At 39.6% G+C, this 23,564-nt stretch overlaps 1 pseudogene; it reads right to left on the bottom strand.

The window, feature by feature from the left end:
- Positions 1-2,758: 2,758 nt before the first annotated feature.
- Positions 2,759-22,226, bottom strand: LOC102903296 (ribonucleoside-diphosphate reductase subunit M2-like; annotated as a pseudogene).
- Positions 22,227-23,564: the final 1,338 nt, after the last annotated feature.

Raw genomic sequence — 23,564 nt, 5'->3', positions numbered from 1 at the left:
TGAGTTCAAGGCCAGCATGGTCTACAGAGTGAGTTCCAGGACAGCCAGTGCTGTACAGAGAAACTCTGTCTTAAAAAAAAAAAAGAAAAGAAATCTGGTACTGTGATCCCTCCAGCACTGTTGATTATCCGCTGTCTTTTGTGCTCCCATTTGAATTTAAAGTTGTTTTGCATTTCTGTGAAGAATGACATTAGGGTTTTTTTTTTTTTATGAAGATTGCATAGAATCTGCAGATCACCTTTATTATTGGAGCCATTTTCACAATGTACATATAAAGTCTGCCAGTTAGTAATTGTGGAAGTTATTTCTCCAGTCTTTTTTTTTTTTATCTATTTCTTTCTTTAGTGTTTTAAAGTTTTTTATTAAAGAGGTCTTTCACCTCCTTGGTTAGGATTTTGCAAAGACATTTTATTTTTTGAGGCATTGTGAGTGGGGCTGTTTTCTGGGTTTCTTTCTTGGCATGTTATTTATTTGTCTATAGGAAGGCTGCTAATTTTTTAATGCTAACTTCATATTCTGTCACTTCTGTTGAAAATGTTTGTCAGATCTGAGATTTCTCCAGTGTAGGACTCAGTCTAGTTGGGTTCCTGATTTTGGTAGAATATTTCAAGTTTTTCCACATTTAGTTTGTTGTATATAGCTTTGATTGTGTTGGAGGGCATCCTTTCTGTGCCTCGCTTCTTAGAGTCTTTATAATGAGATGTTGAAAAATCACAGGATTTCTATCCTTAAATTAACTAGTGTGGTGTATTACATTTGACACCTGTTGAACCAACTTTTCTACCCAAGAATAAAGCTCACTTTATTGTGGTGAGTTATCTTTTTGATACACATTTGAATTTGGTTTGTGGTTATTTTATTGAGGATATCTCTATCTGTGTTCATCTGGGAAATTGGTCTGTAATACTGTAATTGCCTTTTTTCTGTTGTGGCCTTCTCTGAGTAATTCTGTCATTGTAATGGCAGTATTCTTTCCTTTTTTATCGTAGGTATTTTCTTGAGGAACATGTGTTTGTTCTCTCTTAAAGGTCTGGTATAATTCAGCAGTGAACCCATTTGTCTAGACATGGTTTCTCACTGTTGATTCATTCTCATTGTTTGCCCTTGTTAGGTTTATGTTGTTTGTGTGCTATAGGCTTAATTATGGTAGATTGTTGCTGGAGGGCTTCTCTCCAGGTTCCACCAAGTCCCACAGTCCCACAATCCACATATAAAATAATCACTCAGACGCTTATATCACTTATAAACTGTATGGCTGTGGCAGGCTTCTTGCTAACTGTTTTTATATCTTAAATTAACCCATTTCTATAAATCTATACCTTGCCATGTGGCTGGTGGCTTACCGGCATCTTTACATGCTGCTTGTCCTGGCGGTGGCTGCAGTGTCTCTCCCTCCTTCTTCCTGTTTCCCCAATTCTCCTCTCTCCTTGTCCCGCCTATACTTCCTGTCTAGTCACTGGCCATCAGTGTTTTATTTATATAGAACAATATCCACAACAGTAGGTAATACATGTGTAGAAATTCATCCATCTCTTTTTGATTTTTAGTTTATTAGAGTTTAGGTTTCCAAAGCATGCTCTAATGGGTCTCTGATTTTCATTTTTGTCTCTTGCAATATCCCATTTTTCTTTCTAATTTTATTAATTTGAGTCTTCTGTTTGTTTTGGTTAATTTGACTAAGGGTTTATCAATTTTATTTATCAATTCCAAAAACCTCTTAATATAATTCTTCATGTTCTTGTTTCCATTTGATTGATTTCTACTGTGATATTTATTATTTCTTTCTATTCACTAATTTTAGATTTGGCCTTTCCTTGTTTGTTTAAATTTTTGAGGTGTAACAATTTCTCACACATGCATGATATGCACATGCATGCAATCTCAGCCCCACTGTCCCATTAATACTGTTTATTCTGATTTTATTTTATTCTGTTTTTAAGACAGGATCTCACTATGTATTGCTGACTGGTCTGGAACTTGCTGTGTAGACCAGGCTGGCCTTGAACACACAGGGATCTACCAGTCACTGCTTTCCCACTCTGATTTTTTTAATGCAGGCATCTATAAATATAAACTACCCTCTTAATACCACCTTCATAGTATCTCATGGATTCTTCATGTCATAATTTTTTAAGAGCTTTTAGTTTCCCTCCTGGTTTCTTTGATGATTCATTCATCACCCAGGAATGTGATATTCAATCTCCATGAATTTATGTAGTTTTTACAGTTTTTCTCTCAGTTGATTTCTAGGTTTTGTTTTGTTTTGTTTTACTTTTAGACAAAATATTGATTGTACTGCTAGAAGTCTGAATGGAGAATTCTTTAGATGATGGTTAGGTCAATTTGTTCTGTTATCCCTTCTGATTAATTCTATTTTGAAGTCTATTTCATCAGGTATAAATATGACTATACCTATTCTTTTCTTTGGAACATCTCTTTTCATTCTTTCACTCTAAGGCTGTGTTTGTCTTTGCTAGTTAGGTACATTTCTTGCAGGCAACAAATAGATTGGTCTTCATTTTTAATCTAGCCTACTGGCTTGTACATTTTGATTGGAAAGTTGAGACTATTATCATTTAGAGCTATTGAGGGTATGTAGCCATTCTCTTGTTTTCTTACTCTCTAATGTTTGGTATTTTCCCGATCCTCAGTTTCTTACTTTTCTATTGTGTTTTTCCCTTTCTGCGACCTCATGGATATGTATATCATTATTTTTGTTGTTGTTAAGCTTCAAAACAACAGCACATCTTCAGTTCATTTAGAAATCAGCATCCAAGGTAAAAGAATTCTCTGTTGTACTCAGCCTCCCTCCCATCCCCTGAGAGTCACCTGCTTTCTTCCCAAAGAAGTTACTCTTCCCTTCCCTGGATGTATTCTCTGTGAAGCCAAATGGATTTTCTACTCTGAAAACTCTGTTAAAATCCAGACCCAGCAGAAGCAAGGCTGCCATGGATTCAGTGTGCGGCTTCATTAAAAAGCAATTCATCCCAGTGAGCTTCACAGCAAAGGCGTCCAGGAACCTCTGCTCCATTCTAACAGCACTGATAATTATTCCTTTTACTCTCTGCTCTGATGCTTTGTGTACCAGGTGTTTGGACATCAGGCAGCTAAAGTCACAGTGCAAACCTTAGTCTCTGCTAATAAGCTCATTGGAAAATATGCGGCTGGGCACCCATCCTTGTTTCTTGAGCCAGAACACTGATATGAAAGAACCAGAAAAGAAGATTCCTTTCACGGTGTCAAGGGCTACAACATGTTCTCCATAGCCTCATCTTCAATTGCTTGTTTTCTCTTCTAGTTCTTTCATGTCCCCCAACCAAGTACAGTCTGTCTTCTTCTCACACAGGGCTCCATTTAAAAGGCACTGAAGAGAAATTCCCTTTCTTTAGAGTCTTTATTGTGTTAGTGATGAGACTATCCATTTCTGAAAGTATGTTTTCTATGACAGTAAGCTTTTATATTAGAACTTCTTGGCTAAATCACCTCACTGAATTTTCATTTATTCTACCATCACTGACTGCAAAGAAAGCCAGCACATGAGATATGTTAAAATTTGTCTCATAAAACAGGTAATTTTATATTAATCTTTTCTTCAAAATTGTCATGGCTGCTCTTGTGCACCAATGAATAGAGTATTATTTTGGGTCAAAAAAAAAAAAAACCCTGAAAACCAATATTACCTCAGGCCTGATGTACAAAAGGAACTACATGTAGGAAAGTCAATAACAGTAGAAGGTTCATCCAATCATGGTGATTTGCAAAGAGGCATCAATAACTTTCAGGGTGTGAACTGAACTGAATAAGGTAACATATCATCGCAAGAGTGCATAGCACAACAAGCTGCTCCCATAATGATGGCAGGAAAACAGAGATAGAGTGAGAAAGAGACTGGGTCCCACCATTCTCTTTGGACACACACCCTAAAACCTAAATCTCCTACTAGGCTCTATTGTTATAGACTCATCATTTGACAGTGCCAAGCTGAGGATGAAACATCTGAGCCTATGGGAACATCCTACACATATAGAGTAACATAACCCTACTCTTCTCCCTGTGACTATTGGGAGATGAGGACCCAGAAAGAAATATGGTTAAATAAGATCACAAGGCTAAGACCCTATACGAGGAAGAGATGTCTCAAGTGTTGGGGTATAGCTATTTCCTCCAAATTGAAACATTTCTTCCTGAAGGGAAGAGAGAGACTTACAAGACTTGGGAAGTAAACACAATTCTGACGTCTCAGAAAGTTCCTGAAATTCATGAGACTCATAAAGCCTCTTCCCAAGATTATAAAAGCAGTCACAATTTCTGAAGAAAGGAAACTCCCTCAACCAAGAGTCCCGAACAGACATGTAGAGAGCTACAGAATACAGTTTTCATGAATTATTGCTCATGCTGGGATTGGCTTTACCACGGTGCTGCTGCCTTGAATCATCCATGGTTCTCTAAGTAAGCCTTCAAATTTATTCTTATAAGTAACCCTAAAAAACTCAGTGGTTCACTAGGCTAAAATCATTTCTTTGGTCTGTCCTTAGTGCCATATCTGGGGTAAATAGACATTTGTTAATATACAGCAATAAAAGTAATATAACAAACACATAATGAAAAGGTCACATGAGGACAGGAAAAAAAGAATGATGGTATCTGAATACTATGAAGAGAAGAGATGCCGCACCTTAATTTGGGTCTTCAAGCCCCTGAACTGTGAGATATGTCATTTGATCTACCTGTCCAGCAATATTTTGTTTTGGCTGTGGAAGAAACTAATGTCTGCTCTCCCTTGCTTCATTTCTTCCTTCCTTTCTTCTATCCTTCCTTCATTCTCTTAAAAAAAACTATTCTTATTTAGACATTTATTTATTCTCTTTCATCTCTCCTTTTCCACTTCCTTCCTTTCCTCTAAAAAAAACCCCAACTTCATTGGTTTTTATATTTGGGGAAAATATGTGTATGTGGGTTTGTTTTTTTGAAATAGTTAATTATATACCTGTGTTGTTTGTTAACATAAATGCTATTGTATGTTAAAAATTTTTCATTCTGTCTTGCTTTTTTATCACTGCACATAAGATTTTACATATCTATCAAGATTAATGAGAATATGTGTCTACACATTAGTCTTGAGTGATGTGCCTGTCTGTAGCATGCAGCCATAACACTCATGTAACCCTTCCTTCAACAAAAGATAACTGGGTTGCTTCCATTGCCTCTCCACCACCACAATGATTTAAGAAATAGCCTCATTCATTTTCAACTACCGTTTTGTATAAAGTGGAATCTCAGCAATACTAGATACTTTCATTTTTGTTAGGTATTAGCAGAATGCTTCTGAATTGTTACATTCTCCTATAATCTAACCAGCCAAGCCAGAGTATACCCATAATCTCTCCTTCCACCAGCATTTATTAGCTACTGTTTTATCCATCTGACAGGTCTTTGGGGATACATCATTGTTACTTTAATTTGCATTTATCTAATTACTAATGATTTTGAGCATCTCTTTGAAAGTTTATTAGTCCTTAGAGTTTCCTCTCCTATGAATTTCCTTTACATACATCTTTGGACCATTTTTCTCCTGGGGTTCATATGTACTTCTTGTTTATTTGTTGGAGACTCATGTATATTCTAGATATGGGTCTCAATGGTGCTCAGTATTGAATAAAAATCTTCAATGTATTGTAATCAATTACAGTCATTGTCTATCTCGTGATTCTATGGTGTTATGCTTTTCCACAATTAGAAAACTATTCTTCTGTGTTGTTTTTGTTAGCTTTATGGTTTTCACATTTAGATACATAAGCCATATGGAGTCTTCTTTATAGCATTATCTGTTTTATTTTTATGTTCTAACAACAACTAGGAAATAAATTGTCTGCTTTCCATAATATCTTGGGCCCTTTCACTATTTATCAACTGTTCAAGTGCATACATGGTCAAACATATATATGGATATATGTATCTTTATAAAAATGTCTAGACTTCTATGATTTATTTTTATATCAGGTTATATAATTCCAGATGTAGCATATAACAATATCTAATAAAATAATTATCCTCTAAGATTCTTTTAAAGTAAATTTTACTTCCCATCAGCACTCAAATTTTGAAATGATTTGAATGCATTCCTTTCTTGTCAAGTTTGTTCTAGGAATTACCTAGATTTTGTTTCTAAAATGACTAATGCTTCACTTATATTACAATTCAGATGATTGATCATGTATTAAAACATTATTACTTCATTATTACTTTTTATGTGTAAGTTGTATATTTGGCTTTCATTGAATTTCAATTTCTCAAATGTAGGGAATGTTTTTTTATTCCAGGCATGGTCGCTATACCTGTACTCCCAGCATGGGGGAATTTATCATGGATCCAAGGCCAACCTTGGCAATATCCTGAAGGACAGAATGAGATAAAGGAGGAGGAGGAGGAGGAGGAGGAGGAGGAGGAGGAGGAGGAGGAGGAAGAAGAAGAAGAAGAAGAACAAGAAGAAGAACAAGAAGAAGAACAAGAAGAAGAAGAAGAAGAAGAAGAAGAAGAAGAAGAAGAAGAAGAAGAAGAAGAAGAAGAAGAAGAAGAAGAAGAAGAAAGCATGCTCACATGCTCTGTTAGTTTTAATGCATTTCCCCAGGCCAAGAACTCATGTCATATGTAATCTGCTCATTTGTATTGCCTGTATATCTAAATTCTTTTTATGAGCATGTAACATTGCCTAGAGTTACTGTTCAATAGGAAATTATAGACGGTTTCAAAGGACATCTTTGTGTTTGTTGTCCCTTAGGAATGGCTCAGAAACTTATTCATTAAATATGATAAGTAGCCGGGCGGTGGTGGCGCATGCCTTTAATCCCAGCACTCGGGAGGCAGAGCCAGGTGGATCTCTGTGAGTTCGAGGCCAGCCTGGACTACCAAGGGAGTCCCAGGAAAGGCGCAAAGCTACACAGAGAAACCCTGTCTCGAAAAACCAAAAAAATATATATATATATGATAAGTACTTTGTAACGTATCAGATTATTGATCTAGATTAATTTTCTGAGATATTATTATGGAATAAATAGAATCTGGGCAATGTCAAATTTTTTTATCGTTTATGTGCCATAGCAGTCTTCCTCATTTCACTTCTTAATTTCATTGCTAATGAATTTCCTATTATTGAGGCAACTTTCTATTTTAGAAGCTTAATTTAATATGACTTAGTGAAGTTCCATATAACCAATAAACTCAATTTATTGATATGTGTTATGTTTAGAATCTTCTATAATTTTGATAAGTTTTGTTTTTATATTTTATTAGAGTGGTTAAGCACACTGAATCAATAAGTTAAATTGCATTATAAAGTGTTTCGGGTTTAATCATAAAAACATTTAGACTTCATTTATTTCTGGGAATACTATTGACCACTTCCAAAATTTTAATGAACTACGTTCTCCTTTCATTAAAGCAATTTACTAAATGTTATTTTGTTCTACAGTTACCCATTTACCAGATTCTCACAACTAGGTCCTCAATCATAGCTTGGATTTGTTGGGTGAAATCTTCCAATGCTGAGGTGGTTTGATTGAAAATGGCCTTAATAGGCTCAAGTGTTTGAACACTTGATCCCCAGGTGCTGGAATTGTTTGGGAAGAATTAGGAGGTGTGGCCTTTGCAGGAGATGTGTCTCTGGAGGTGAGCCCTGAGGTTTCAAAGCATCCCCAGGGTGCTCTGTGCCTTCACTTGAGGATAAAGATGTGAGCTCTCAGCTGTTCCTGCCACTGGGCCTCTGCTTCTCTGTCACGGACTCTAGCCCTCTGGAACCACCAGCCCAATTAAACATCCTTTTTTGTAAGATGTCTTAGACCTTGTGTTTTGTCACAATGCTAGAAAAGAAACTACTGCACGTGCCTTTGATAAGCTCTCCTCTTGCTCTAGAATTATATATTGAATTTGTTGTACTACATTTCTGATTTGAAAATCTGGAATGGTTTCTCTTAGTAAATAGTTATTCACATTTTAAGAACCAGCCCTGCATTTATGTTCCTACTCTCCAAATTCTGTTCTGTATTTGCCCCCTACAGCTTTTACTTTATTAATTTTTCCCTTTGTTTTTATAGTATTTTTTTAAAGATTTATTATGTATACATTGCAGAACACCAGAAGAGGGCACCAGATCTCATTACAGATGGTTGTGAGTCACCATGTGGTTGCTGGGAATTGAACTCAGGACCTCTGGAAGAGCAGCCAGTGCTCTTAACCTCTGAGCCATCTTGCCAGCCTTGTTTTTATAGTATTTTTTAAGTTTTATGAATTAAATGTTTAGATAAAATGTTTTCATTCATTTATTCTTACTTAATAATAAATGAACTGAAATTGGTAGATACCTATAATTACAGTTCTGATGGGATCCCATGTTTTGCTATGTGTCTCCTTTTCACTACCCCTATGTCCTAAGCATCAAATCTGCAGCTCTAATTCCCAGTTCAACCCAGCAGTTATCTAGAAAAATTTACATTGGCTTTGAATTCTCACACAAGTGGATCAAGTTCTTCTACATGTTTATAATTAACTTCTTGCAGCATGATGAGACAATAAACCACATACACATTTTTCTCTTTTTTTATTTGCATTTTATTTAAGATTTTTCTAATACACTTTGAAATTTAAAAGATATCAGTTGCCTCCATACAAAAGAATATTATCTGTGTTTCCAGAAACAAAATATTAATCAAATCTGGGAAATCATCTGTTTTGAAACCATTTTAATTCTCTACACAATTATTTGCCTTTTGCTGTTAATATTTCAGACAGAGAGAGCTATTTCTAAAACACCACAGTGCTGGCCAGCTTTAAGTCACTGCTGTTATTTTTCAATATGGGATTACTGTTTACTCCATTTAAGGCTGTTTTCCATTAAGATCTACTTAGTGGTAGTATTTCTGTTTTCATTTACTTTTAAGGTTATCGACTTTCCTACTACTTTTAAATTTTCTGAGTTGCTTGAGGTACAAAGACAGCACTCTTGTAGCTGATATAGAATTCTGATATTGTTCCATTTTCATTTGAAGTTGACTGATTTATAAATAAGGGAATTCAGATATGCCCCATTCATTGTGTAATTTTGATGGCTAGTCTTAATTATAGTGAAGTGTTACATTTTGGACCTTTTCTGATTCCTTGCTATTTTATACCTTTTTATTCTTCTCTTTTCATTAGGTTTATTGGAAACATTATTCTGTAAAATGAGACTATAATATCTCCATCACAAATGCATTATGAGGTTTTAATTACCTACTATGAAGAAAGCATACTGAACAGTATCTGCTGCACTAAATATGCACAGGATGTACTTGTCATTTTTTTTTTAATTTACCATCCATCATCATCACCATCATAGCTACTGTTGGGAGAAAATTCATAGACCTGCTCAACTTTGAGTCTTCTCTGAGTGTCTGGAGAGATGACCATGGAAGTTGTTAAATTTCCCAATAATGTGCCTAGCTGTTCGAGTTCACCTCATATGGGAAGGTCCTTAAAGCTACACGTTTCCTTCTGAAGTCTCAAAATGTCACCATGATTTTGGCCTTGATTGATGTTTTCCTTTTGTTTCCTTTTGCACGATGGTAAAACAACCACTTGTTAGAACAGCGTCCTTTTTCCCCAAACGCATCGTTTTCCCTCCTGTAAGGTCCCAAGGCCACCCCAGACTACTGTCCTCATCTGCCTTATTTTTCTTGAGGCTTCTGGTGTACTTCTGCATCTTCTTAGTTGTGGGCATAAGACGCCTCCTATCCTAGCTCCTGTCGCTTATCCCCTCTTTCATATTTTATTTCCATATAGTCCTTGCTCTTTAGAATTTTATGAGGTGTACAAAGTTGATGCCATGCATCTATTTCTGCTTCATTTAAGACTGTTTAAAATTTTTTCCATCTATTCTTAAGTACTCTGTTTTTCATATTCTTTATGGAAAAAGTCTCACAGCCCCTTATTATTATGTATCCTTGAGTGAAACGTTGGTGCTGCTTCTGCTGTATTTGCCTAGGAAAAGAAGCACAGATGCTTTTCCAATCCCCATTTATCTCCATGGCTAGTAATCATTTTCCAGACCTCGGGCTACAAGGCAGATGGAAGCAGCGCCCATTAGGATCTGATTTCCAGAGTAACGGTGAGACAGAGCACATGCCCATCTCTAAGCAGATGGACAACAGAGCCACCGCAGTTCACAGACCCTATTTTCTGCTTTTCCTCTTGTCCGTGCTATGCACCCTGAGGCACTATTCAAGCCCCTTTTCTGTGGCATCTTTGTAGCGGGGGGGGGGGGGGGGGGGCCGGGGAGGTCCACTGGTGTTCAGCAAGAACCCATCCCTTACTATACTCCAGTTTAGGGTGGCCCATGTACATAAACCTTCTAACCCCCCAGTCTAGCCACAGCCAAGAGCACCAGCTTTAGAGGAAAAAGAATTTGAGGAAAGTGTTTCCATCTCCCCCATGGGTCATGCCACTGAGTAGGTGTCATCTGGCCTCATCAGCAAATCACTCTTTCTCAGAATACTTTGTAACCATATCATAGAGGGGAGCTGTGTCATCAACCCACTGTGACTCCTTTCTACTGCATTTCAACTCTATCATGGTTCAAACTCCTGATAGGGAATATCGTGGATCCATGATCTTCAGAACAGATTAATTTTGTCCTGATTTTTTTTTGGTGGGGGGGGGGATCATTTGAATAGGCTTCTCAGCTGGAAGTGAGAGGGCAGGTAGAGTGAAAGCCTCATGCTCTGGCTTTGGTTGTCACAGAGTCTAACAGCACAGATACTCAAATATCTACTGCCTCTGTTGCAAACATCTAGAAGTACCTGACAGCCATCTGGGAAATGTATAATGATCAGAATCCATACCCCTGAAATCTACAGTTACATTACAGAGATCATCCTGTACCAAATACGGAAAGCACAGCTATCGTAAGAGTACTTAGGAAACAAGAATAAATCTCACGAAAGGATACAGCAAAACAAGTCGCGTGGCACTGGAGAGTTTTGCCTGGTAGTCATGACAAACAAGCCTGGGGTTAGGTCTGTTCACGGGAAGATGTGGGAAGATTCTGCAGCCTCTTTTTGCACAGAGATTGAAAATGGCCAAGAACGCCAGATGGGAGTCAATGTCGGCTCTGCTCCGTCACTCAGTAAAGATACCAATAAGGAGTGTGAGGCCACCACACACTTCTTGGGATGAGAATGAGTCCACAGATGGCATCCCCAGAAGCTGCAGCTGAATGCACATACATGGCCTCTGTAAGGAGCTGACTTCGGATTAACAATACCAGAGCGGTCTCACTGCACAGCACAAGCCTTTGGAACAAATGTTTTGAGGAATTCTTGTGAGTTCCACCTTACGACTCACTCACTTCAAAGACTCAAAGATTTTGCTTGTTCTATGGACACTTTTGTTTGTTTGTTTGTTTGTTTGTTGAGACAGGGTTTCTCTGTAGCTTTGGAGCCTGTCCTGGAACTTACCCTGTAGACCATGCTGGCCTGGAACTCACAGAGATCCGCCTATCTCTGCCTCCCAAGTTCTGGGATTAAAGGCATGCGCCAACACCACCTGGCACACTTTTTTTTTTTAAATTCAAGTATGTAACTCAAAATGAGGTTCTTGGGGCTGAAAAGAGAGTGGAGTTCGTAAAGTGACTGACAGATAAGCATGTGAAAGCAGGGCACAGTAGTGTGTCTATAACCCAGCAGTGCAAAAGGGAGAGACACGAGAATTGTTAAGTTCCCTGCCTAGATAGTGTCACCAAATTGATGACCTCTAGGTTCAGGGAGAAACCTGTCTAAAAAAATAAGTAAGGGGCTAGCAATAAGCCCCAGCCTTCTATGTAGCCTCATAATCTGAGATAGATTCTCTAGGACTCACATGGTAGAAGGAGAAAACTAACTCCAAAAATTTGCGCTCTTATGTACCCATCACACACAGATAAAGGAAGGTAATAAAACTTAATTTGAAACTATAGTAGAGTGTGACACCAAACACTGACATCTGGACTTGGCACTCACCTATACGCACAGGCACACACACTCTCTGGCATCCGCGAACACACACATCCATGCTCAAAAAATGAACAAGTGGGTAAAAAGTAAAATAAATAAATAATGGAAAACTAAATTCTCCAGATAGTAAAAAACAGACGTTTTGAACCAAGTGGAAATGCTTTGTGACTATATTAGACCAAAAAAAAAAAAAAAGTGGGGGAGCATATTCCAGGCTTATAAAACCTAACACCCCTCTCCAGAAAGTCAGGAAGTAATTGCCTTTCCTGGCAGTAGTGGGTCTCGACATTTCAGGCAAGTATTCAAACGGGTGCATTGTTGATACATAGCAATTCTTCAGCCTCACGCTCCATAAAAGTCTTCAGAATCATGAAGAAGACAAGCTAAATAATAAGTGCAGATCTTATAAATAGATCCACAATTCTAAAATATACCCAAGGCTGACTATTTCAAATGGCCTCACTCCGGTTAGTCACTCTCCTCCCCACCTCAGATGTATTATAGCCTTGCAATCCTTCCCACACCATCTATTATCTTACTTTTTGTTGACGTGAAATTACCTTTGCAGAGTTCAACACATGAACCCTCTAGCTTCCTGTCAGGTGGAATGTACTTGCTGGCTGCAGGGTTAAATATGCTGCCTATTTCAAACTTTTTTTCTTACTGCGCTGCATTCAGTACGTTGAATGCATGGAGACCTTGGCTGACTCCATTATTTGAGTGCCCCTCCCCTGCACTGCCAAAGCCAAGCAAATCCAAGCTAAAAAGGAAATATCTCCCTTGCCTTCTGCCACAAACATCCAACTTCCCAAGAGTGGCTAAAGGGAAGACAGAAGCCTCGTCTTCTCATTATAATCCCTCTAGTTTTTAGTGTTTGATGAAGTCCTAACAATTGTCTACTGACGCATCTGTAGAATAATGGAGGGGACACACTTCACTCACTCTTGGTGAGCAGGCTGCTACATGACTAGGCATCTTTGAAATTGTTAGCAACGTTATCTCATTGGATCCTCGGTGACGTTCGGTAAAGTCAGTTCAGTTCGGCAACTATCATTAGTCTACAGTTTGGGGGCGGGGCAGGGATTAAATAATATATCCAAGGTTATATAGATCATCAACGCTTAGTCTGGACTCGAACCAAAGCCATCAGGCAGGAACTCGTGACTCCTCTGCACCACTGTGATGCCACCCCTTGGAGGTGTTCTACTGCATGGAAGCTGCCCAAAGCTGTAGACGTTAAGAGCTGGTTCAGAACGTAGCTTCCATTGTGTATTTCTCCTTGCATAGGTTCGAATCTGTCCGTACTTAAGTGTTATGCATGCTTCTTGTCTCATCGACCTGTATCCCTTAGACCCAGTCTTCTGACGTCCCTGACATCTCTGCTAGGCATCACCTAGACCCCTCTGTACCTAAACCAGTGGATGGTGACCACTCTTCTGACTGACATACTCTTTGGACTTTGGGAGCACATGTGTTTCTTGGTCAGCATCTTGCTCTAAACTGGGGGCCTCCTGGTTCAGGCTATGAAGTATTTTACTGAACTCTGCAGCTCAGTATTTTATCAGTCTCCCTAAACTGAACTCCGATGTAATCCGCTCTATCTATTGTCTCTGTGCTTCTAACACTCCAGCCTCCTGCCCTCAGCTGTCACTAGCTAATCTTGTTTCTTTTCTATTTTGTCTTTGCTATCCTTCCTCCTAATCCTTTTCAAATTGCTGTTTTCTCAGGCCCTTAACCCCAGCTCAACTCCTCCCTGTTCTCTAAGCCTCTTTCTCATTTCTCTCTGTCAACACCAAGAGCTCTCTCTCCCTTTCTAACTGGGCTTCAGCAACCCGCTGACATCCGACCAGTGAGAGCATTCCATTGTCTCTCCTCTTGCCCCAGCAGGAGATACATATCTCCCTTTCAGGAATTCCTGTCACTTCATAAATATCCCTAGGCATGTTGAAAGGCAGCCACCATCTGGCTGTGCTGAGGCCCATCAACAAACATCCTCAGAACTATTCAAATCATGTATATTTAATAACACTGCCTCCACCTTCCCAGACCTTCTAATCCAAGCTTGCTTTGCTTCTTTTGGATATTGATGCTACTCCATTTGTTTATTTGTTCTTAAACAAGCATACGGTGTAAGTGGCTCATCATCTGAAATGTTTCTGCAGATAATCTCAGTTTTGGTGCTGGGGACATGTCTCAGAGGGTAAAGTACCGCTTAGCAAACAGAAAGAACTCCTTGTTAATTTGGCTTCCCAACACCCACATAAAATCTGGATATAGTGTGTGTGCCTGTAATTCCAGTGCTGGAGGACAGAGACAGGCAAATCTCTGGGGCTTACTGGAGAACCAATCTAACTAAACTGAACTTCAAGTTCAGTGAAAGATCCTGTCTCTGAAGATAAGGTGGAGGGGTTGCAAAGATCATTTAATGGTTAAGAACATATACTGCTTTACAGAGAACCTGGACTCAGTTCCCAGCACCCATACCAAGCACCCCTTAACTGCCTATAACTTCTGTCCCAGGTAATACAAAACTTTCTTCTGGCATCCATAGGCACTTACACCCACAGGCGCGCACGCGCACACACACACACACACACACACACACACACACAATTAAAAACAAAATAAAACCAGGTTGGGCATGGTGGTTCATGCCTTTGATCCCAACATTCAGGAAGCAGAAGACCATTGGATCTGTGAGTTCCAAGCCAGCCTCATCTACATAGCAAATTTCAGGCTAGCCAATCCTGTGTACTAAGACCCTTTCTCATAAAATAATAATCTTAAAAAAAAAAAAAAAAGAGGTGGAGAGGACTAGAAGAATGATACACATTGACCACATGCCATACATGCACAAGTGCACACAGAGACACCATACACACACACACACACACACACACACACACACACACACACACAACACACACACACACCAATACAGATGTGTATCTATTTGCTTTGTGGTAGCATGCATCATAGACATTATATGGCATAGACAAAGCTGAGTAGTGACTAGAAGGAATTAAGTTTACATCCTGGTCCTTGGAAGTTTTGTTTATTTGTCCATATCAAACTATGCTCTGACAGTTACAGATACTAAGGAAGGGGACACATTCCCAGCAGCAGGAAATAATTCAGAGAAGGTCTGGGCAGATGGCGAATCTGCATCAGGGGACAGTAGGCAGCAAGCAACAGGTGTGCTGGCAGAGAAGCCGGAGCCAGCATCAGGAGCTAAGTTGGCAGCAAGCAGAGTCAATATCAGGGAAATCTGGCAATAAGTTAAGGGAGCCAAGTACAAGCACTAAAGTTCAGCTCTACAAAATGACGCAAGTGGCAAAGCAGCATCACAGTGCTGGAGGACTGTAGGATAACAGACAAGGGCCACAGGATTTCTTGAAGTCACTGGAGTTGGGATTCAAGATAGAGTTTTTTCCCCAAGGAAGATGATAGACAGAGTACAAAGGCAATCTGACCGACCAGACATTGAAATGGTGAATCATTCCCCTCTGTTCGGGTTCTGTCTACCTGGGACCAAGACTGACCCAAGTTGAAAATGGAGTTCAGTTGCCAAATGAGACTCAAGCAGCCCAATTCTCTAATCAAGACAGAAGAGCCCATCATCTGGTTGCCTAAGTGACCCCTAGTGATCAAAGATGAGGAAGGGAGAAGGATCAACAGAGTTTGGAGGCCCTAGCGTGGGTGAACTGACAAGAAGGCATATTTCCCAGCAGAGTTTGTCTGGATCAGAGTCCAGTGTCCTAAGAGCCACCTCCCTGCTTCCCTGCCCACATATGTGCTATGTTCCAGAGATGCCTGATCCACAGACCCTTAAGTCCAACGTGAACAACTCCCATTTGTTCTAGAGAACAAATTGCCCTAGAGAAAAGCAAACCGAACCTAGAAATCCTTTTCTTATGATTTATTTTTATTTTTAATTAAGTGTATGCTTCTCTCTCTCTCTCTGTGTGTGTGTGTGTGTGTGTGTGTGTGTGTGTGTGTGTGAGAGAGAGAGAGAGAGAGAGAGAGAGAGAGAGAGAGAGAGAGAGAGAGAGAGAGAGAGAGAGAGAGAGATGTCCACCTAATGTGGGTGCCAGAAACCAAACTCAGGTCCTCTGCAAGAGCAATGTGTGCTGCTCTTAACCACTGAGCCATCTCTTTAGCCTCAAGAAACTAGAAATTTTAATGAGAGCATGTTAAGGATTATAACTTTCCCTGAAAAGATCCTGTATCTTGCCTTTGACAGAATAGGAACGTCAGTGCTGGCAAACACTTTGGCATGGAGGACAGGAGAACATGGTAACTTCTAGAACATGTTTTGGGCACTTGATAGATATTTGGACATTGGCTGATCCTGCTATTCTTTTTAGGTTTCCAAAGAATTAGAAACTTGATTCAAATCATGTCCTTTGCCATTCTCCTTTATCCAGCAGTAAAAAAAAGAAAAAAAAAAAAAAAGAGCAATTTTGACCTCAATATATTCTTTGGTGACATTAAAGGTCAAGCCACAGGGGGATAATTCCCTGAAACCTGCCCTAGAGTTTTTATGACTATAATGTGTACAACTCAAAATGCAAAGTATCTACTGTCTGGGAAGTTGTCCAGATTTTCAATGTTGGCAAGTTTCTGAGTTGCCCTGAAAAAAAAAAAAAAAGCTTTTGTTTAAATAGCAAGAATGGTATGTATAGGTGTTCACTGTCTGTTTCAATGTTAATTGTTCAGAATTTAAATGCACTTTTAATGACTATTATTTATATGAGTCACAATGAGGTCACTCTTGCCAAACAAATCATGCTTTGAGTACAGAAGAAACTTGTACTTTCTGCTGCTGTGAGCATTTTTTGGAGACTTTTCTTTCCTCTACTACAAAGTAAATACCAATAGCCCCCTGCCTTCCGTGCACAAACAGGGTGACCAATAAATGCCTGATGTGTCTCTACCTTGACTGTCTGAGCCAGGATTGGGGTGGGGGCAGAAAGAAGCAATCCATTTCGTTTAGAGCTACGAGGTGCCATCCTGGCATCAAGATGACAAACGAGCCTTCTCCATGTGTGAAGCATGCTGGAGTTAGTGGGCTATGTACCAGGGCTATAAAAACCTGGAAATGTCACTGGCATTCCAAGCATCTGTTCTCTCTAGCCCCACATTTCTGGGTAACTGCAAAAAATTCTTCAGGATGATGCATTCTAGCCTCAGTCCTCCGACATAATCTGTCAGGAGAAATTTTAAATTTACATCAAAGAAATTAGGTGAATCATCCGACTCTCCACCGTTATTGCTCCATGGGGGTCTGTGGGATGAAATGAAATTGTGGTTACATTTCCAAATGGGTTATAAACCCAATGCAATACTCCTCAGAGACTCACAACTTATACTTCCCTATTTCCTGATACAGTATCACATCTCTAAAGCTACGCCAGGCGTACTAGATAAAGCAGAGGGCCTTGGGGAAAAGGAGAAAGGAGGGAAAAGACAATGTGTGATTGAGAGTTTAGTGGATGTTATTAAACACACACACACACACACACACACACACACACACACACACACAGGCACACACACACATGGGCACACACATTCACACTTTTCTAGCCCTACACCCCCTGATCACTGCTTCCTGGATAATTCTGTCCCATTATTTACTGATACAATGACATGCTGGCAAATAGCTAAAGAACAGTTCTTCACCCTTATAGGGAATTTACACCCTGTGAAACCTCCTTTATTATTATTTTTTTCACTACTGAGCTCTAAATGTGAGTTCCCTTTCAAATCTTTCTAAGAGTGTTAGTTGGTTTGTGTGTTTACTTATTTTTCTTTGTGCTTTTGGTATGGCATCTTAAATATAACTGTGTGTGTGAGTGTGTGTGCTCTGTATCTGTGCTTGATGGGATGTGCGTGCGTGCGTGCGTGCGTGTGTGTGTGTGTGTGTGTGTGTGTGTATGCGTTTGTGTGTGCATATCCACTAGCAAACATGGGGATTACAGATGTGTGCCGCCACACTGTTTTCTCACGGGGGGGGGGGGGGGCGCAGGATCACAGCCTAGATGTTCATGCTGAAAGCAAAACAAACTCTTTTCTCTATTAACTATCTTCCCAGCTTCTAATGACTTTTGTCCAAAATTTTTGATTGTATATTTACATGGAGCACAGAAGGATTTCTGGGGGGAAGATACAACACCTGGATGAGATGGACTCCTTGCATAATCCCAGAAATGAAAGCAAGAACCCCAAAATGGCAAATTTTGGCAGACTTTATCATGATCAGGGAATTACCAAGAAACACATAGCTTATGTCTAGGTATTTTTAGAAAACAGGCAATAACCAAGGAATAAACACATTGACTAAGTGCACACGTCTCTGAGATGATTGCTAATTTAAAAACACACTTCCAGCAACTCATTTTCTCCTACTGTTTCTAGGCACAGTACCAGCAAGAAATTAATTGCCTAAGAGAAGGGGGAAAATGTAAGTAAAATAAAATCAAATAAACTCCTCTTTAAAAATAATAGCACATATGGATTTTTAAGACTATTTGAAGATTGCTCCGTGAGCACAGTCGCGAGGCTGCACTTCAGCAATCGGAGCCCCAGTCAATACATCCAGCACTGCACCCGGCCTCTGCCAGGCAGCCTCTGTGATGTATGCACACTTCTACTTAGGATGAAGCTTTTGATTAATGTTCAGTTGATCTTTCTTCTCGCTAATAGACCAAAATATTTCTCATCAAGGAAAAAATGATCAGACCACTGTTACAAGTGGCTTTTGAAGAGTCCATTTATAACGCAGCACCTTCAGCAAGAATTCTTGATTAAAGAAAAGAAAGGGGGAAACGAAAATTGATATGTTTAGACTTTTACAACTCTCTCCCATGCCTTCTTTCAGACAGGACTTTTGTACAGGTTCGTAAAATTGGCAAGGTAAAGGCAAGAGACGGGTAAGAGCCATGCCATGCCAAGTAGCATTTACCAGGGACTTACAAGGTGGAAGTCCCCATAAAGGACAATGAATTACATACTATCTTACTTGAATATCACAGCAATGTTTCATACCGAGCCTTGTTATGCCGATTTTCCTAATGAATAAACTGAGTTGTGTTGATGTAGTCCTCATCTGTGCAGGTAGCAAGGGCATAAAACCAGCTTCCAATCCTAAGCTATCTAGCCATAAAATCAGTGCTATTAGTCTGTAGTATTTGTGATTTATTGTCGATCACCAGCTTGACAAAATGTGGGATCACTTCTGGGCTTGCATGTGAAGGATGTTATCTTGATTATAATAACTGCTGTGAGAAGATACATCTTGTGGGTGGCATCACTTCTTGCAAGGGACCCTGGACCATATGAATGGAGAAAGGGAACTGATCATCCCTCTCTGTTTCCCAGTTCTGGGTACAATGTTGTAATCAACTACTTCAAGCTTCTGCTACTTTCAGTCGCCGCCATGATGAAATATACCTTGCACTGTGAGCTAAACAACCTTTTCATCCACTACTTGCTTTTGTCAGAGTATTATATCATAGCAATAGAAAAAGAAACTAGGACAGTATTAACCATCTACATATTTAGCACAGAGAAATCGTGTGATTCTATCATTAGAGATGCTAATTCTCCACCAAATTCCATAAACATATATATAATTTATAATACTAATAATAGTATATAATATGGTGAATTAGCTGAATGAAGGTGCTAAGTAATCCCACAGATATTTCCAAGAGAAAGTTATCACCTAAGACATGTCCCTCCACAAGACACTAGAGGCTCCAAAGGACAGAGAAGTCATTAGCCAGAAGGTCAGAAGTTTCCAGCTTACAGCACAGAATCTGACATTAAATAGATGACTTTTAAAACTGTTGCTTAGATCCAGATCATCCATAGTTTGGGGCTATCACTATGTCTTTGTCAGTTAAAACCTCTTGGTACAGAGGCCCCAATGGGAGCCAAGGTGGATGAACACAGGTTGGCCCAGGAGAGGACAGCCCTGCCTTCAAAAGGGTACTGTGCTTTAAGAGGCAGACAGGTGCACAGAAACGGTGCAGAACTAAGAGCCAGGAAATGCAGCCTAGGTCTAGCTCTCATTTGTATAAAGATTCCAAACATGTCACTTAACTTCTCTGGGTTTTGTTTCCCAGTCGCTTCAATCGAGAGCCTAAATTAACTATCTCCCCAGTTCCCGGCTGACCATTCTGTGCTTTTAAATGTCTGTTCAACAAAGTGGAACAAGGAGAGAGTTTAACGTTGGAACGAGGCTGTATTGAAGTTCAGAACAGTATTACCACAAAGAACGGGGACAAAACACAAAACTCTCCATGCTCCAGGTGAAGGAATGAAAGCAAAGAGGAACCAACACCCAAACACAACAGAACAAGACACTGGCAGGAGGACAGATGGTGGGGAATACCCACTAAGTTTTAATCCCAGCCTCTTCCTGAGAAAAGCAAACCAGCCACTAGCAAGAGCTAAGCATCTTCAGATGATGAGCAGAAGTAGTGGGGGTGCCTGGTTAGAATGAGCGATATTCATAATGAAAGAGTCCTGGGGTACTCCTATTGTTTTCAAACACAGTCTTGACAAGAATGTTCTAGCACTTCACTTTGGCTCCAATCCTCTTAGCAACTCTTATATTCTTAAAGAAGCAGAACTAAAAAAAAAAAAAAAAAAAAAAAAAAAAAAATCAATAAACCACAGAGACATTTTAATAACCTTCTAAGAAAGGAACTTGGGTCCTTAGGTTATTTCCCCCTGAGGGAGACTGTTTTAATAGTAATAACGGTTTGAGCCACAAAGATTTTTTTAAATTTGCACTATTTTTTTTAAATCAGTTTTACTAATAGCTACCATCCTCACTTGCCCATCTTTAAGTAACATAACCTGTCCATGTGTGGTTTTTAAAGGGGAGATTTAATTTATTTTATGACTGAAATGGAAATGGGCAGATGATTTGGGGGTTGTGTACATATTTATGCTGTGGATATATTATCTGTATTATATGCATATCAGCATATGTGCTTTGATATCAAAAATAAGAGTAAAATAAATTCTGGGTTGTGAATATGGTTCATCTTAATAATCAATCATTCAGAAGAACTAACCCTAAATCCTTATCACAGTTTTAAATACAACTTGATTAAGCTATTGTTCAACCTTACAGCAAGCGCTGTAAAGTTGTTAAAGTACAGAGGTGGACTCCTGTGTGTACACATGAAAAGACTCGTGTGGACTCTATGATTGAGAGACCAAGCTATGGTCGCACGACACTGGATCTATGTCCCATGTTAACACACAGACACAAGAAAGCAGAAGCTTCCTGTTAGCAGTTGCATCTAGGGACTAAACTTTCATTTTCTGTATGTTTTTTTTTTCCTCTTCTCTTTCTTTTCTTTTTTTAATAAATTACTTGCTGATATGTATTTGTCAGGGAAAATAAATCAAGAGAAAAGAAGGTGTAAGCAAGCTTCCCATAGGCCCGTGTGCTTCTCCCCCAGTGCCGTCATGGAAGCTAAGCATTAGGCTCAACTTGGCAGTGTGCCATTTAGTGTCGTATTCACGGGACTAATTGTGTTTTAAATTTTTATGTAAAGTACCTGACACATGTGTCACTTGTGATCATCGACAGTGATAATGATGGTTGACTTCCGGGAATGATCTTGGCTTTTAAAACCGTATGTTGAACATATTCCTTCAGAGAGGAGTCAAACCAGGAAACTTGATTGATAAAAATCTGGTGTGTACTGAAGCTTTCCACAACCCCCAATAGAGCAGGACTTGTGACTTCAACCAATGCAATCTTCATTTTATTGATGGATGCCAATCAAAGAGTACAACAGTCCCTAACAACCGATATGGCTATTGGGAGTGGGAGGGTGGTCAAACAACCACTTCACACAGCATTTCAAGGTCAATGAATACACTTGGCTAGGTTCCAGGCACTGCCCTGGGCTTTGCACATCAGAAACCATTTCTGACTTGGTTACTTTTTACCAGTCCTACAAGTGGGCAGGCAAGTCCTACAAGTCCTGCAAGTCACAAACGCGAGCCCTTACAATCTAACCTGCCTCGAACAGATGCAGCATGTGAATCTGGCCAGTGCATTTCCCACCTTCTCCATGTTCCGACTTCCTTTTGTCCACATTTTCTTCGATTGAGTGAATCTACTTCACACCGCAAACAATCAGTCTGAACAGCCTTCACAGCTGATGACCGCATCTCTAGCTTCTAGAGAGGTTCTGCTCCAGAGCTAATAAATACTTAATACATATTGTTTCACACTGGTAAACTCCTCAGCATACTTTTTTTGCTTTGGGCACAAGTTTAAGTAAAATGAACGAGCACAGAATAAAGATCAGGTTCTATTACTGGGGCAAGAGAACTTCCTTGCCTAAAAATCAAAACCAAATCAGCACTGTGGAGACAACTGGCTTTGCAGTATTTACAGTGAACATGCTCCAAAGCATGGCTGACTTCAGCCAGACATGCTGGCAGTTCAACAGTTTTATCAGCCATGAGTTGGCTTCATACAAAGTAGGGTTTGGAAGGTCCTGGGTTTCTTTGAAGCTGGCCTCAAACTCAGAAAGAGTGCCTCCCTCTGCCTCCTTACTGCTGGGATTAAAAATGTGTGCCACCAGGTCTGGTTTAAAAAAAAAAAATTTCTTAAAGAATTCATATATTTAAACCAAGGACTCATCTGAGAAATTACAATAAACAAAAAAGATTTTTTTCTTTTATCAAAAAAAAAAAGAACCAAATTAGCAAAAACAAAAACAAACAAACAAACAAAAAACCCATGGCCAAGCCCTTCCCTAAAGCTCGTTATGTTTTCATACAGCTTTGCCAGCCCTGCAGAGCAGAGTGCCTGCTGGGAAAGGGAAAGCTACATACACAAAGCAGAGCCCACTCAGCCAGGCCCACTCCGAGCTCAAATAATTGGCCCCCTCCCCCTTTCTCATTCCTTTCCTCCCTCTCTTACTGTCTCGGAAGCCTGCCCTATAAATCAGATTTAATTATCTATAAAATTTGGTGTAGAAAAGGATTTACTCATTAAAAATGTTCATCAGCTTGCTACCCACGTTCCAGACTAATAGAAGCGGAAAAGGAACACCATGGAAACACCAGACGGGCTGGAGAGATAAGCAGGCTTTGAAATACCTGAACCTCAATTAAATAGCAAGTTCCTGCTTCTGTATTTGCCTTTTAAAATATCATGTCGGAATAAGTAAATGTCACCAAATAATCAACCTGGTTCCCCCTCCTTTCTGTTTTGGTTACTTGCTTCAACAGGTTTTAAGAGACGGGTTTTTTTTTTTTTTCTCTAAGTTTACCTCCTTTGCCGATGTGTTACCCAAGACATTTCCTCAGCTCTCTCTCTCTCTCTCTCTCTCTCTCTCTCTCTCTCTCTCTCTCTCTCTCTCTCTCTCTCTCTCTCTCTCTCTCTCTCTCTGTGTGTGTGTGTGTATGTGTGTGTGTGTGTGTGTGTTTGCAAAATGTCATATTTCTCTATAGAGCCAAATACAACGGCTCTCATTTAGTCACACAGCGAGGAGCAGT

Source organism: Peromyscus maniculatus, chromosome 6 (genome assembly GCF_049852395.1).
Source record: "Peromyscus maniculatus bairdii isolate BWxNUB_F1_BW_parent chromosome 6, HU_Pman_BW_mat_3.1, whole genome shotgun sequence".
In the NCBI taxonomy this organism is placed as follows: Eukaryota; Metazoa; Chordata; class Mammalia; order Rodentia; family Cricetidae; genus Peromyscus; species Peromyscus maniculatus.
This window is presented reverse-complemented; position numbering and strand designations above follow the sequence as displayed.